At 44.3% G+C, this 13,022-nt stretch overlaps 1 protein-coding gene across 6 annotated transcripts in view; it reads left to right on the top strand.

Annotated features, from left to right (window-relative positions):
* Positions 1–13,022, top strand: part of DGCR2 (DiGeorge syndrome critical region gene 2) — a 90,772-nt gene that overhangs the window by 34,786 nt on the left and 42,964 nt on the right. The window lies entirely within an intron of this gene.

Raw genomic sequence — 13,022 nt, 5'->3', positions numbered from 1 at the left:
GCGTCTGCCTTCGGCTCAGGTCATGATCCCAGGGTCCTGGGATCGAGCCCCGCATCAGGCTCTTTGTTCAGCGGGGAGCCTACTTCTCCCTCTGCCTGCCGCTCTCCCCTGCTCGTGCTCGCTCTCTCTCTCTCTCTCTCTCACAAATAAAAATCTTAAAAAAAAAAATGGGTAAAGGACTTCGCATTTCTCAGAGAAGACATATAAATGGCCAACAAGCACGTGAAAATGTACTCAATATCACTGTTCTTTAGGAAAGTGCAAATCAAAACCACCACGAGACACCACCTCACATGCATTAGGATGGCTGCTATCAAAACAAGTGCTAGTGGGGATGCGGTGGGGATGTGCAGATGATGGTGGGACGTGGAGAAGTTGGAATGCTTTTGCACAATTGGTGGGAATGTGAAATGGTGCGTCACTGGAAAACAATATTGTGGTTCCTCAAAAAATTAAAAATAGAATTACGGTAGGATCCAGTAATTCCACTTCTGCATATATGCTCAGAAGAATTGAAAGCAGGATCCATGTCCTTAAAAATGGTTAAAATTTTATATGTGTTTTGCCACAATGAAAAATATGTACGTATATACACATACACAGATGATCTATTTTCTGAACATGAACAGAACGCTGTGAAAAGGAACAGTTGAGCAAGAAGGAGCTCTTACCCATTGAAAAATTAGTCCAGAAAATCCAATATCTGATTAATAAAAGTTCCTTTTTTTTTTTTTAAGTTTTTTTTTTTTTTTTTTTTTTTTGAGAGAGAAGGAGAGCAGGAGGAGGAGCAGGGGCGGAGGCAGAAGGAGAGAGAATCCCAAGCAGACTTTGTGCTGAGTTCAGAACCTGAGGCGGCACTTGATCTCATGACCCTGAGATCACCACCCCAGTAGAAATCAAGAGTCTGATGCCCAACTGACTGAGCCACCCAGGTGTGCCCCCCCACTTTTTAAAAAGATTGTATTTATTTGAGAGAGAGAGTACAAGAGTGTGCACAAGCAGGGGGGAGGGATGGTGGGAGAAGGAGAAGCAGACTCCCCACTGAGTAGGGAGCCCAGTTCAGAGCTCCATCCCAGGACCCTGGGATCATGACCTGAGCGGAAGGCAGACACTCAACCGAGCCACCCAGGTGCCCCATGGTTTTATTTTTAAGTAATCTCTACAAGCAATGTGGGGCTCAAATTCACAACCCTGAGATCAAGAGCTGCATGCTCTCAGGGTGCCTGGGTGGCTCAGTTTGCTAATTGTATGACTCTTGATTTTGGCTCAGGTCGTGATCTTTGGGAGTCGTGAAATCGAGCCCCGTGTTGGCCTCCATGCTGGGTGTGGAGCCTACTTAATATTCTCCCTCTCTGTCTCCCTGTCCCTGCTTGTGTGTGTGCGTTCTCTCTCTCAAGAAATTTTAAAAAGGAGCTGCATGCTCTACAAACTGAGCCACCCAGGAGGCCCAGTAAGAGTTACTTTTTTTTTTTTAAAGATTTTATTTATTTATTTGAGAGTGAGAGAGAAAGAGAGAGCCCGCACAAGCAGGGGAAGGAGCACAAGGAGAGGGACAAGCAGACTCCACGCTGAGCGCAGAGCCTGATGCAGGGCTTGATTTCACGACCCTGAGATCATGAGCTGAGCTGAAATCAAGAGTTGGATGCTCAACCAACTGAGCCACCCAGCCATCCTCCCCCTGTAAGAGTTCTTTTATTTTTTTTATTTTTAATTTTTAAAAAGATTTTATTTATTTATTTGAGAGAGAGAGAGTGAGCACAAGCAGGGGAAGTGGCAGGCAGAGGGAGAGATAGAAACAGACTCCCCGCTGAGCAGGGAGCCCGACTTTGGGCTCGATCCCAGGACCCTGGGATCATGACCTGAGCCTAAGGCAGACGCTCAACGACTGAGCCACCCAGGCACCCCAGAAACATTTTGTCTTTACCCCAGAATTGAACATTGTCATCATCATCTTTTTGTTTCAATAACTTTATTGAGATACAATTCACATACCGTAGAATTTGCTTGTTAAATTATGGGTTTTTGGTGGTTTTTAGAATATTTTCAGAACCATCACCCCAACTGTAGAATTTTTTTTGTCACCCCAAAATAAAACACTGTACCCATCAGCAGGCACTCTCCCATTTTCTCTTAAGTCTTAGCCCCTGGCAACCACTTACCTACTTTCTGTCTCTGTAGATTTGACTCTTCACATTTTATAGAAATGGAGTCATACAAATGTGCAGTATTTCCTGTCTGGCTTCTCTCAATTGGCATAATATTTTCAGGTCCATCCATGTAGTTTTCTTTTTGTTTTACCTTTAAAAAAAACCCTATATGTACTTTAAAGAAAACATCTGTCTTATGTTAAGACTTTCAGTTTTTTAACACCTTTATTGAGATACAATTTATGTACCATAAAATTCATCACTTTTAAAAAAATGTACAAGTCTGTGATTTTTGTGAAATTATTTATAGAGTTCTGCAACTTTAGAACATTTCCGTTGCCCCCAAAAGATCCCCATGTCTATTTGTAGTCACTCCTTGTTCCCTCCCCCAGTCCCAGGCAACCTCTAATCTATTTTCTGTGTCTTATATACTTGCTTTTCTGGACATTTCCTATAAAGTGAATCATACCATATGCCTTCTTTTGTGTCTGGCTTCTTCCACTTGACATCATGTCTTTGAGGTTCATCCATTTGCAGCCTGAGTCAGTAGTTTTTTCCTTTCCACACCAGATTTTCCATTCTATGGGTAATGCCACATTTTGTTTACCCTTCCACTTTGATGAGCATTTGATTTACTTCCACTTTGTGAGTAAAGCTGCTGTGAACATCGTGAGTTTTGAAGGGGACATATGCTTTCATTTATCTTGGACAAATATATAGGGGTGGGATTTCTGGGTCATATTGTAAATTTATGTTTCACTTCTTAAGAAATGGCCAAATTGTTTGCCAAAGTGGTTGTAGATTTACATTTAAAAAAAAAGCCCTTAGCAGGATGGATCTCTTTCCTGATTTCCCCTCAGTTGTAGATCTATCATTCTGCCAGAGTGATTTTGGAATCTCTTCTCCCGGAGCCCCTGACTTCACCTCTCTGGCTTAGTGCTGGCAGGGCCTGCTGCCTACCTTCCCGGCTGTCCTCTTGGGTTTTCCCTTCACCATCAGCATGGGAGAATCAGTAGATTTCTCCCTCGTGTCTGTCGCGCTTTTCTGCCTCTCTCTCTCTCTCATGTTAGATCCTTTGTTTTTTGGTTTCCTGTTTTGGTTTATTTTCTCATTTAAGTAATGTACTGCCTTCCTTAATAACTTCTGCAGAAAAGGAACACCGGAGATAAAAGTTTTTGGTTCCTTGCTTGCATGTCTGAAAAGGCCTTTATTTGACCCTCACACATGATAGATTTAGCTGGATTTAGAATTACTAGTTAAAAATAACTTTCCCTTACAATTTTGAAGATCTTACTCCATTTTTATGAGCTTTCAACATTGCTGATGCCATAATTCTGGTTCTTTGAAGGAAACCTGTTTTTGTTCTTCTGGAAATTTTGAGTATCTTTTGATACATTGTGCTGGCCACTCAGCAAATCTTTTCATTGTAGGAACTCATGCATCTTGGTTTAGGGAAAGAAAAGACTAGATTTTTTTTTTTCTCTTCCATTTAACTAGTCTCTTTCTAGAACTGTTACTGGAAATTGGAGCTCTTGGACTGATCTTCAATATTTTGTCTCCAGTTCTTCATCTCTTTGTCTCTTTTACTTTAAGGAAGTTTCTACTTGCACCACCACATCTTTTAACAGGTTTTCATTTTTGCCATCATGTTGCATTTCTAGTGGAGATTTTTCTTTGGGTGGGGGGGGTTACTGGTGTCTGTATTATGTTCCTTTTTAATAGCATCCCATTCTTGTTTTATGGATACAGTATTGTCTCTCACTTTGAGTATGTTAATGGCATGGTTTTGTTGAACTGTTCCATATGCATTCCTTCTGTATTGTTTCCTCTATAGTTTGGTGTCTTTCACTTGGAGGCTCTCCTCAGAGGTTGGTTGGCCTTGCCTGCCTGTCTGCTGTGTGTGGCAGAGGGACTGGAAACTCTGTGCTTCTGGGCCTCCTTGGATAGTGAGCCAGCTGCACTGTTTCATTGGGGGATCTTCTCCCCTTGGGGACCTTTTTCTTAGGCTGGCCAGATTTCTCCATAGAGGAATGTTCCAATTTGCCCTCCCCAGCTAAGAACAGAACCCTAACTTTCAGTTGAACTGGTGTCCCCAACCAAGAGACACCTGTTTGACCCTCTCGTCAGTAAATCACCCATCTTCTGCTGGGGCGGAGAGACAGGGCTGCCTGAGCAAACCAAGTACAGGGGATGAGATCTGGGTTTGTCAGCTGCCTTCTCTCCCTGACTTTTTTTTTTTTTAAGATTTTATTTATTTATTTGACAGAGACATGGTGAGAGAGGGAACACAAGCAGGGGGGAGTGGGAGAGGGAGAAGCAGGCCTTCCATGGAGCAGGGAGCCTGATGCGGGGCTCGATTCCCAGGACCCTGGGATCATGACCTGAGCCAAAGGCAGACACTCAATGACTGAGCCACCCAGGTGCCCCATCATTCCCTGACTTTTAATATGAGAAACTTCAAGTCTGTAGAAAAGGTACATGAGTAATACAGTGAATGCTTATATTGCTCTTTACCTGCATTCACCTATCCATAGCAGTTTGCTGCAGTTGCTTCTTTACATGTTTTTTTCTGAACCCTTTGAGAGTGTGTTAGTGATACCATGACATTTCCCCCTAAATACTTCATCTATCTTCTTCTTTTTTTTTAAAGATTTTATTTATTTGTCAGAGGGGGAGAGAGAGAGAGTGCATAAGAAGCGGGGAGGGGGCAGAGAGAGAGGGAGAAGCAGGCTCCCCGCTGAGCAAGGAGCCTTGAGGCAGGACTTGATCCCAGGACCCTGGGATCATGACCTGAGCCGAAGGCAGACGCTTAACCATCTGAGCCACCCAGGCACCCCTACTTCATCTGTCTTCTAAGAAGAACAACAATCCCATAACCACAATACACTTTTCATGTGCAAGAAACTTACCATAGTACTATTATGTTGCATACAGTTCATTTTGAAGTTTTTCATTTGTCCCCAAAAATATCTTTTACAGGTTTTTTGTTTTTAAATTCAGGATTTATTCGAAGTTTACATATTGTATTTTCTTGCCATCTAGCTTTATTCTGTAATTCAGAAGTGTCCCCAGCCTTTAAAAAAAAATTATTATTGGGCGCCTGGGTGGCTCAGTTGGTTAAGCGACTGCCTTCGGCTTAGGTCATGATCCTGGAGTCCCGGGATCGAGTCCCGCATCGGGCTCCCTGCTCAGCGGGGAGTCTGCTTCTCCCTCTGACCCTCCCCCCTCTCATGTGCTCTCTCTCTCTCAGTCTCTCTCTCTCAAATAAATAAATAAAATCTTAAAAAAAAAATTATTATTGATCTTACGTGGCATTGACCTATTTGAAGAGTCCAAGCCAGTTGTTTTGTAGAATGTCCTTCAATATGGGCTTGTCTGTTTCCTCATGATTAGATTCAGGTGAGACTTTGTTTTTAAGCAGGCCATAAAGTGTCCCATTGGGAGCACATGAGGTCAGTTTGTCCCATTACTGGTGATGTTAAGTTTGATCACTTGGTTAAGGTAATGTCTGCCATATTTCAGTACAGTAAATGTCTCTCCCTCCTCCTTTGTAATGAAAAGTAATCTGAACAAGTAATATATGGAGTGGTATTCTAGGTATTCTCCAACAACCTTACACCCAGTTGTTTTAGCTTATATTGATGGTTCTTGTCTGAATTAGTTATAATAGTGGTGGTTAAAAAATGGTGATTTTGTAATTCTACCATATGCACTCCACTTAATAAATTATATTATTTTATAAAGATCTTTCCTATTTCCTGGCACTGCAAAATGTTCCAGATTCAGGGGGTGCCTGGGTGGCTCAGTTGTTAAGCATCTGCCTTTGGCTCAGGTCATGATCCCAGGGTCCTGGGATCGAGCCCCACATCGGGCTCCCTGCTCCTCAGGAAGCCTGCTTCTCCCTCTCCCACTCCCCCTGCTTGTGTTCCTGTTCTCGCTATCTCTCTTTCTGTCAAATAAATAAATAAAATCTTTAAAAAATATTGTTCCAGGTTCATCTTACAGTTTTCCTGCCCCAGACCTGGAATCAACCATTTCTCTGAAGAGTCCTGTTCCTTTCGGTGAGGAATGGTATTCAGAAACCAAGATCTGAGTGGTTGCTATGCTCATAGTTATTTGGACATCATAGCGTCTAGGCATTTCTTTCAGTGGATTGAGCTAGGAAACCTTTTTAAAAATAAGCAGCTCATATTTATTGATACCTCTGATTCTAATCTATACTAAAGTTCTTCTCTTCCTCCCATCTTATATTTTTATCTTCTTTTTCCCATAGTAAGAACTGTGGTTCCCAACACCCTGAATGTATGTATCCATTTGGCCAGTCCTAAAATACTTGTAGTTTTGGAATTACTACTCCTATACCACTACCAAGAACACACCTACTAAGTAAATTCCAGGATTTCTTTGTAGTTTGTTATGTTATTAAGCTGTTTCCCACTGATGGGGTATAGCCAGTTCTCAAGTCAGAAGTCACTAGCATTCATTCCTTTTTTTCTTGGGGGTGATTATGTTAACATTTCATTCTGTTTGTATTTAGTTTTAGGACTTTGCCTTCTCATCTTGTTGATTTATTTTTAATGTTTTTGTATTGAGATAAAATTCATGTGCCATAAAATTCACCCCTTTAAAATATATAATTTCACATTTTTTAGTATATTCACAAGATTGTATAACTGATTTATTTTTAGGATATGTAAAATGTAAACAAGATTCAGAAGTCATAACTATATAAAAACATATATTTAAAAGTTCTTGGGGCACCTGGGTGGCTCAGACGGTTAAGCGCCTGCCTCCAGCTCAGGTTATGATCCTGGAGTCCCGGGATCGAGCCCCGCATTAGGCTCCCTGCTGAACAGAGAGCCTGCTTCTCCCTCTGCCCCTCACCCTCCTTGCTCTCTCTCTCTCAAATAAATAAATAAAATCTTTTAAAGGTTCTCCACGGGGGCACCTGGCTGGCTCAGTTGGTAAAGCATGTGACTCTTGATGTTGGGATTGTGAGTTTAAGCCCCACGTTGGCATAGAGCCTACCAAAATAAAAAAGGTTCTCTTTCCTCTCCTTTTTCCCTTTTCCCTGTTCCTACTCACATCCTATAGGTAAGTAATTCGATTAGTTTCTGGCTTATCTTTCTGGAGTTTGTTCTTGTTTTGTTTTTTTAAAGATTTTATTTATTTGTCAGAGAGAGCACAAGCTGAGGGAGAAGCAGGCTCCCCACTGAGCAAGGAGCCCGAGTCGGGACTCGATCCAAAATCAAGAGTCAGACGCTTAACTGAAAAGCCACCGAGGTGCCCATTTTTCTCTTTTTCTAATTTAACAAAATGCCCATGAAGTCACTATATTAATTCATAAGGATCTTTTTCATTCTTTTTTACAACTCTTTTGCACTCCATCTTAGGAACATACTGTACTTTATTTAACTAGTCCTCCTATGTATGGGCCTTCAGGTTGTTCTCATTAGTTTGCTATCAAATATAATGCCACAGTTGGGGCGCCTGGGTGGCTCAGGCGTTAAGCGTCTGCCTTCGGCTCAGGTCGTGGTCCCAGGGTTCTGGGATCGAGCCCCGCATCGGGCTCCCTGCTCAGCGGGGAGCCTGCTTCTCCCTCTCCCACTCCCGCTGCTGTGTTCCCTCTCTCGCTGTGTCTCTCTCTGTCAAATAAATAAATAAAATCTTCTAAAAAAAATAAATATAATGTCACAGTAAATAATACATGTTTCCCCCTTTCAAATTGTTGAAGATGTATCTTCACTGTAAATTCTTAAATACAGGATTGCTGAGTCAAAGGGTCAATGTATATGTAGTTTTGCTAAATATTGCCAGATTCCTTTTTTTAAAATTTTAATGGAAGTATAGTTGACATGATATAGGTACTTTACTTTTCTACTTGCCCACCCGTTGGCCTAGGATTTAGCTTTCTGGGCTCAAGTAAATTGAGTGATTGCTTCTTAAATAAGACAGTCTTGAGACTGACAAATGCTAATAAACTGGATAGGATACTGGGACAACACGCATAAACCAAGATCATCCCCAGGCAAATTACAATGTATGGTTGCCTTCTTCAAGCTAATTATTACTTCTGTTTTCCAGTTTTTACAACTTTGCCATCTTCTTTCCTGTTCTGTTTGTCCTTGTGACTATGCCTTTTTAAGAATTCCATTACTATTGTTCTAATTAAGAGTTTCAGGAGAGACTAGAGGTGAATGAATATGTTCATTCAGTTGGATATCTCTAACTAGAAGCTTCAAAAATGTTATTAATCTGGGATTTTTTACATTCAGAGGAACCTATCATGCATGAGAATGGAATAAAGGCATTTTCAGATATGGACAGACTCAGAAAAGTTGCCCTGCCCTTTCTTAGGAAGATATGTCTTGTCAAAGGAGAGGGTAAAGCAGAAAAGAAGGTAGCCTGGGGTCCAGGAAAGAGGGCCCAGAACAGGAGGACAGCAAATGGACCCCAGGATTACAGCCATGCCCCAGCCCAGACAGCAGCCTATTCAGCCTGGTGCTAGAAGGTAGGGACTAGAGGAGGGGTTTCTGAGGGAGAAGTGGAGCCAGGAGATTCTGATGTGATGTTTCAAGTGTTTAACATTTTTATTGCTAGCCATTGTTATTTGCTATAGCACCTGGAAAGAATAGCAGCAGATATACCAAAAGCTAAGCAAATTTAAAAATTAATGCGCATACTAACTCCAGGAAAAAAGCTTGTAAAGAATCGAAATAACCTAGTATGCTTTCTGGCTCACAAGTGAAGAACCTTTGTACATTAAGTGTACATGATTACATTATTCTACTAACTTTAATTACAAAATTGATTCTACTCTGTTGGGAAGGTGGATAAGAGTATATATGAGCTAAATCTGTACCTGTCCTAACATTACGTCAATGGACGACATTCAAAATTGATAAAACTGGAAGTAGCTGGGTGAACCTATTATTTAGAAATATGGACAAAATATCAGAAGAAATGAGTAAAAAAGATGTTTTTAGGAAATGGGATTAGGAGCAGGGGGCTGGGAAGAGGGGAGACGGGTTTCCATTTCATCTTGTGGGTATACATAAGAAATAAGAATTAATACATACATACCTTGGGTGAGGATTCCTACCAGGCCATTCTGCTTCTGCCATATCTCTGCTGGCACTTGAGACCCAAGGCCACATCTTGAGTGTGTCATAGGGCTATCTGATGGCTTCAGCTTCTGTCACCGGCCTTAGTGGAAGGTAAGGCATTTTTTCTGTGAAGTTGTGCCTCAGACATTTGTGGATCCTTGCGACAGGAGGGAAGCAGATTTTGAGCTTGGAACTGACAGAGCTGTATTTTTGCAGTTATTCTCTGTGTTGAGTTACATATTATCCACATGTGGGTATAAAATGGGAAAGCAAAAGTGCTCATTTGTTATTTCAGAAGCATAGGTCTCGAAACCTTGATAGAACAGAGACAAAGATGGCAGTCCTGGGGCTTGCCCAAACTAGTAAACCTTTAGCCTCAGTGAGATTTTTTTTTTTTTAGATTTTTATTTATTTATTTATTTGATAGAGATAGAGTGAGAGAGGGAACAAGCAGAGCTGTGGGAGAGGGAGAAGCAGGCTTCCTGCTGAGCAGGGAGCCCAATGCGGGGCTTGATCCCAGGACCCTGGGATCATGACCTGAGCCGAAGGCAGACACTTAATGACTGAGCCACCCTGGTGCCCCTCAGTGAGATTCTTAGTAAGCTCGGTGTCCCTGGGCCTAGCTGGAAGGGAAAAGAATCAATGTAAAGAATGTACAACATAATGGAAATACCATTCAAAATTTTATATTTTCAGGCTCTCTGATGTTAGAAATCCTCTTTTGGTAAGCAAGTGTTACTTACCTACATTTGGATTTTTGGCCATGATTCTAAGCCTGTTTCGTTATAAAGAAAGAAAGTGACATGCATTCTGACTACTGGGAGCTCTGGAGACTCTCCAGTCTGTCTTGCCCTTTATTTGGAGAGGTTACAAGCTCATCTGGACCCTAATGCCATATTTGGACAAGTTATACAATCCTAGAAACACAAATTAGGATCAGTCACATTTTGTCCTTTATTTGCAAATAACAGATGTTGGGAAGCAAGCATGCCGCTGCCTGCCCTGACTCAGTTTCCTTGTTGGGACTCAAGGCTCTCCTATGCCTTGACCCCTCCTCCCCCCAGCTCTCCCTGTGAGGCCTGTAGTGGGAAAGCAGGAAACCTGGCATGCTGGGTGCCCCTCGTGGAGCAAGGGGCGGCTGCCCTGAGCACTACACACCCCCCACCCCCATCCGCAGCACACAGCTTGGGAAGATGGGCGGGGACAGGCCTCTGGTGGCCATGCTGTGAGGTGGGAGGAGGCTCGGGTCCAGTGGACCTGGAGCAAGTGGAAGGCTCACATCTCCTATTTTGCACTACTACTGTGAAGCAAGCCTCATAACACTTCTGAGCCTGCTTTCCCATCTGGAAGACATTTCCCTTTGCCTCAGTTTTTATAATACCACGTCAACCATGTTGGCTCCTCCTTGCTTCACGTCTCTGTCCATGCACTTCATCCGTCTTTGGTGGCCAGAGCTATTCTGAAGTCTTGGCGAGGACACCTGAAGAGAGCAGAATACAGACAGCGGTCTGTGGTGCAGAGAGCACCCCTTCCAAGACGGCAGGCCGGGCTGGGGACCGGGGTTGGGATGCGCACTCAGACTCTTCCATTCCCAGTCACGGGGCATAAGTGTGCCCACCGCCAGTTGCTGGATGGAAGAGAAAGCGGACCGAGGGCATGACCTCTCACTAAGGGAGGACAGGATTGTCTGCTGTTTTGCTCACTATATTCCCCATGCCTGGAGTGCCTGGCACACTGAGGTTGAACAGGAGACAGAGGGAGAGGGAAAGTTGCTTTGGGGTGTCTGCATCCCGAAACCAGTTCCGGGGCCGGCTGCACAGGTGTCAGCTCACACCTGCCAACTGGCCCGAAGGGGAAATGCTGTCAGTGAGTTGCAGAAGGAAATTGTGTGTTGTTAGAGGTGCTCCTAAGGGGTCTGTAGGGGTGCTACTCCAGTGAACTCTGTCTCTTCCCCATTTGCACCCAGTTCCTGCTTCTCCTGGCCCCCAGGACACTTGGAAGTCCCTGGTCTGTGCCAGTGGGTTCCCATGGTGGTGCTGAACACATGAGTGATGAGGGCATGGGTGTGGGCGTTTGGCTGTGAAGAGAAATAATGGAAAAGAGAAGGGCTCAGAATTGCCACCTGAGCCACCAGAGAAGCCTGCTCAGTGCAAAGTGGCTTTGCCATCACCACTTGGCTTTCTGGTGACTTCCCTGAGTTGTTCTGCCTATTGCCCCACACCCCCTCCACAGTCAGCCAGCATCCAGCCCCCGGCAGCACTCTCCCTGCCCTGTGCCCCAGATTTATCTGTCTCTGTGAACAGTTTGGCCTGTCCTCTACCAGGTGCTGCTGTGCTTGGGTCTGGGCCAGAGGCCAAGACCCAAAGTGGAATCACAGGTCTTGCTCGTTGGAGCAGACAGAGGGACACATGAAAATCAGGTGTAGGGAAACGTGCTCACCACACCCAAACTTGCCCTCGAGCTTGTCCCAAATGTGTCCACCTTTGGCCTTTGCCCAAGCTGTGCTCTCTGCTGGGAAGCCCTCCTTGTCTCTAGTCAGCCATCTCTTAGAGGCCCAGTGTGGATCTCCGCACTCCTCTGCCTGCCTCCCCGGGGTGGGGGTGGGGGTGGGGGTATGGCCATGGTAGCACTGCCCTGTGTCAGAACTGCCAGTCCCCTGCCGGGAGTGGCAGTGCTCAGGATGTGTGGATGGGGCACCCTGGTCCTGGAGAGCTGATGTTGCCCCGAAGAGAGCAGCTGCAGCACGCAGGTGGCTGCAATGAGGTCGTTGTTGGCGGTGAGGTTGCACCAAAGGCCTTGAACATGCTTCTCCTCTGAGGTCTTGCCTTGAATTGAGCTTCTCTCAGACATGGGTAGCACATTTATATTTTAGAGTGGTTTGTAATTGGATGGCCCCTGAGCCCCATCACGTGCCTGGGGAAGGGCTGTGGAAATACTGTACTGAATAATGGGGAAGGAACCAGAGCTGCTAGGGCAGGAGGAAACGAGGAGGAGCACACACAGATTTCTGTACAGGTTGTTCTGTGCAGCCCTTTGTAAGGTAATGACAAAATGCAAACGACCTAAACTTCGAAACATTGGGGATTATGATAACTAAATCCATTCACAGAATTCTGTGCAGCCATTAAAAGTGATGTTCTTAAGTACATTTAAGAATATGGAAAGCTGTTTAAATTCAGGCTTACAAAGCAAATCATAAAATAGAGTGACGTGATCCCAATATTTTTAGGGATTTGTACAGAAAAAAAGACTGGGAGGGCGGCAGACCCTAGCATAGTAGTGGTTTATGTTTTGGCTTTTCAGACTTCTGTGTTTCTCAGTTATTTCACATGAATGATTTGTTATTTTACAATGAGGAAAAATACAGGTTATTTATGAAATAAAAACTGTCAGAGTCTGCGACACGAGCAGGATCAGATAGCTGGCGAAGCTTCAGTCAAGTGGAGCGCTGTGGAGCCAGGTCTCCCACAAACCCACGTGCCACGCCATGCCCGTGTGCCCCACGTCCTCTGCCTCAGGCCTGCTGGAGGTGGCCATGGGGAAGCACAGCCGGCCTCCTTCTGTGTGCAGCCATGCAGACCAAGGTCACCGCTGTTTGTCCTGACCTTGCACCAGGTGTCCTCACCGTGCACCAAGATGCCCCCATGCAGGCAGAGGAGGGAGGAGAGTGGCCCGGATGGGACGTTGCCTCTGGCTGTCTCCTGTTCTGTGCCTTGGGTACCTTACGTCACGTCTCCGCATCACCCCTCACCTTTGAGAGGGAGGAGAG

This window comes from Neomonachus schauinslandi, chromosome 14 (assembly GCF_002201575.2).
Source record: "Neomonachus schauinslandi chromosome 14, ASM220157v2, whole genome shotgun sequence".
Taxonomy (NCBI): Eukaryota; Metazoa; Chordata; class Mammalia; order Carnivora; family Phocidae; genus Neomonachus; species Neomonachus schauinslandi.
The sequence above is the reverse complement of the archived record's forward strand: the minus strand, read 5'-3'. Positions and strand labels throughout refer to the sequence as shown.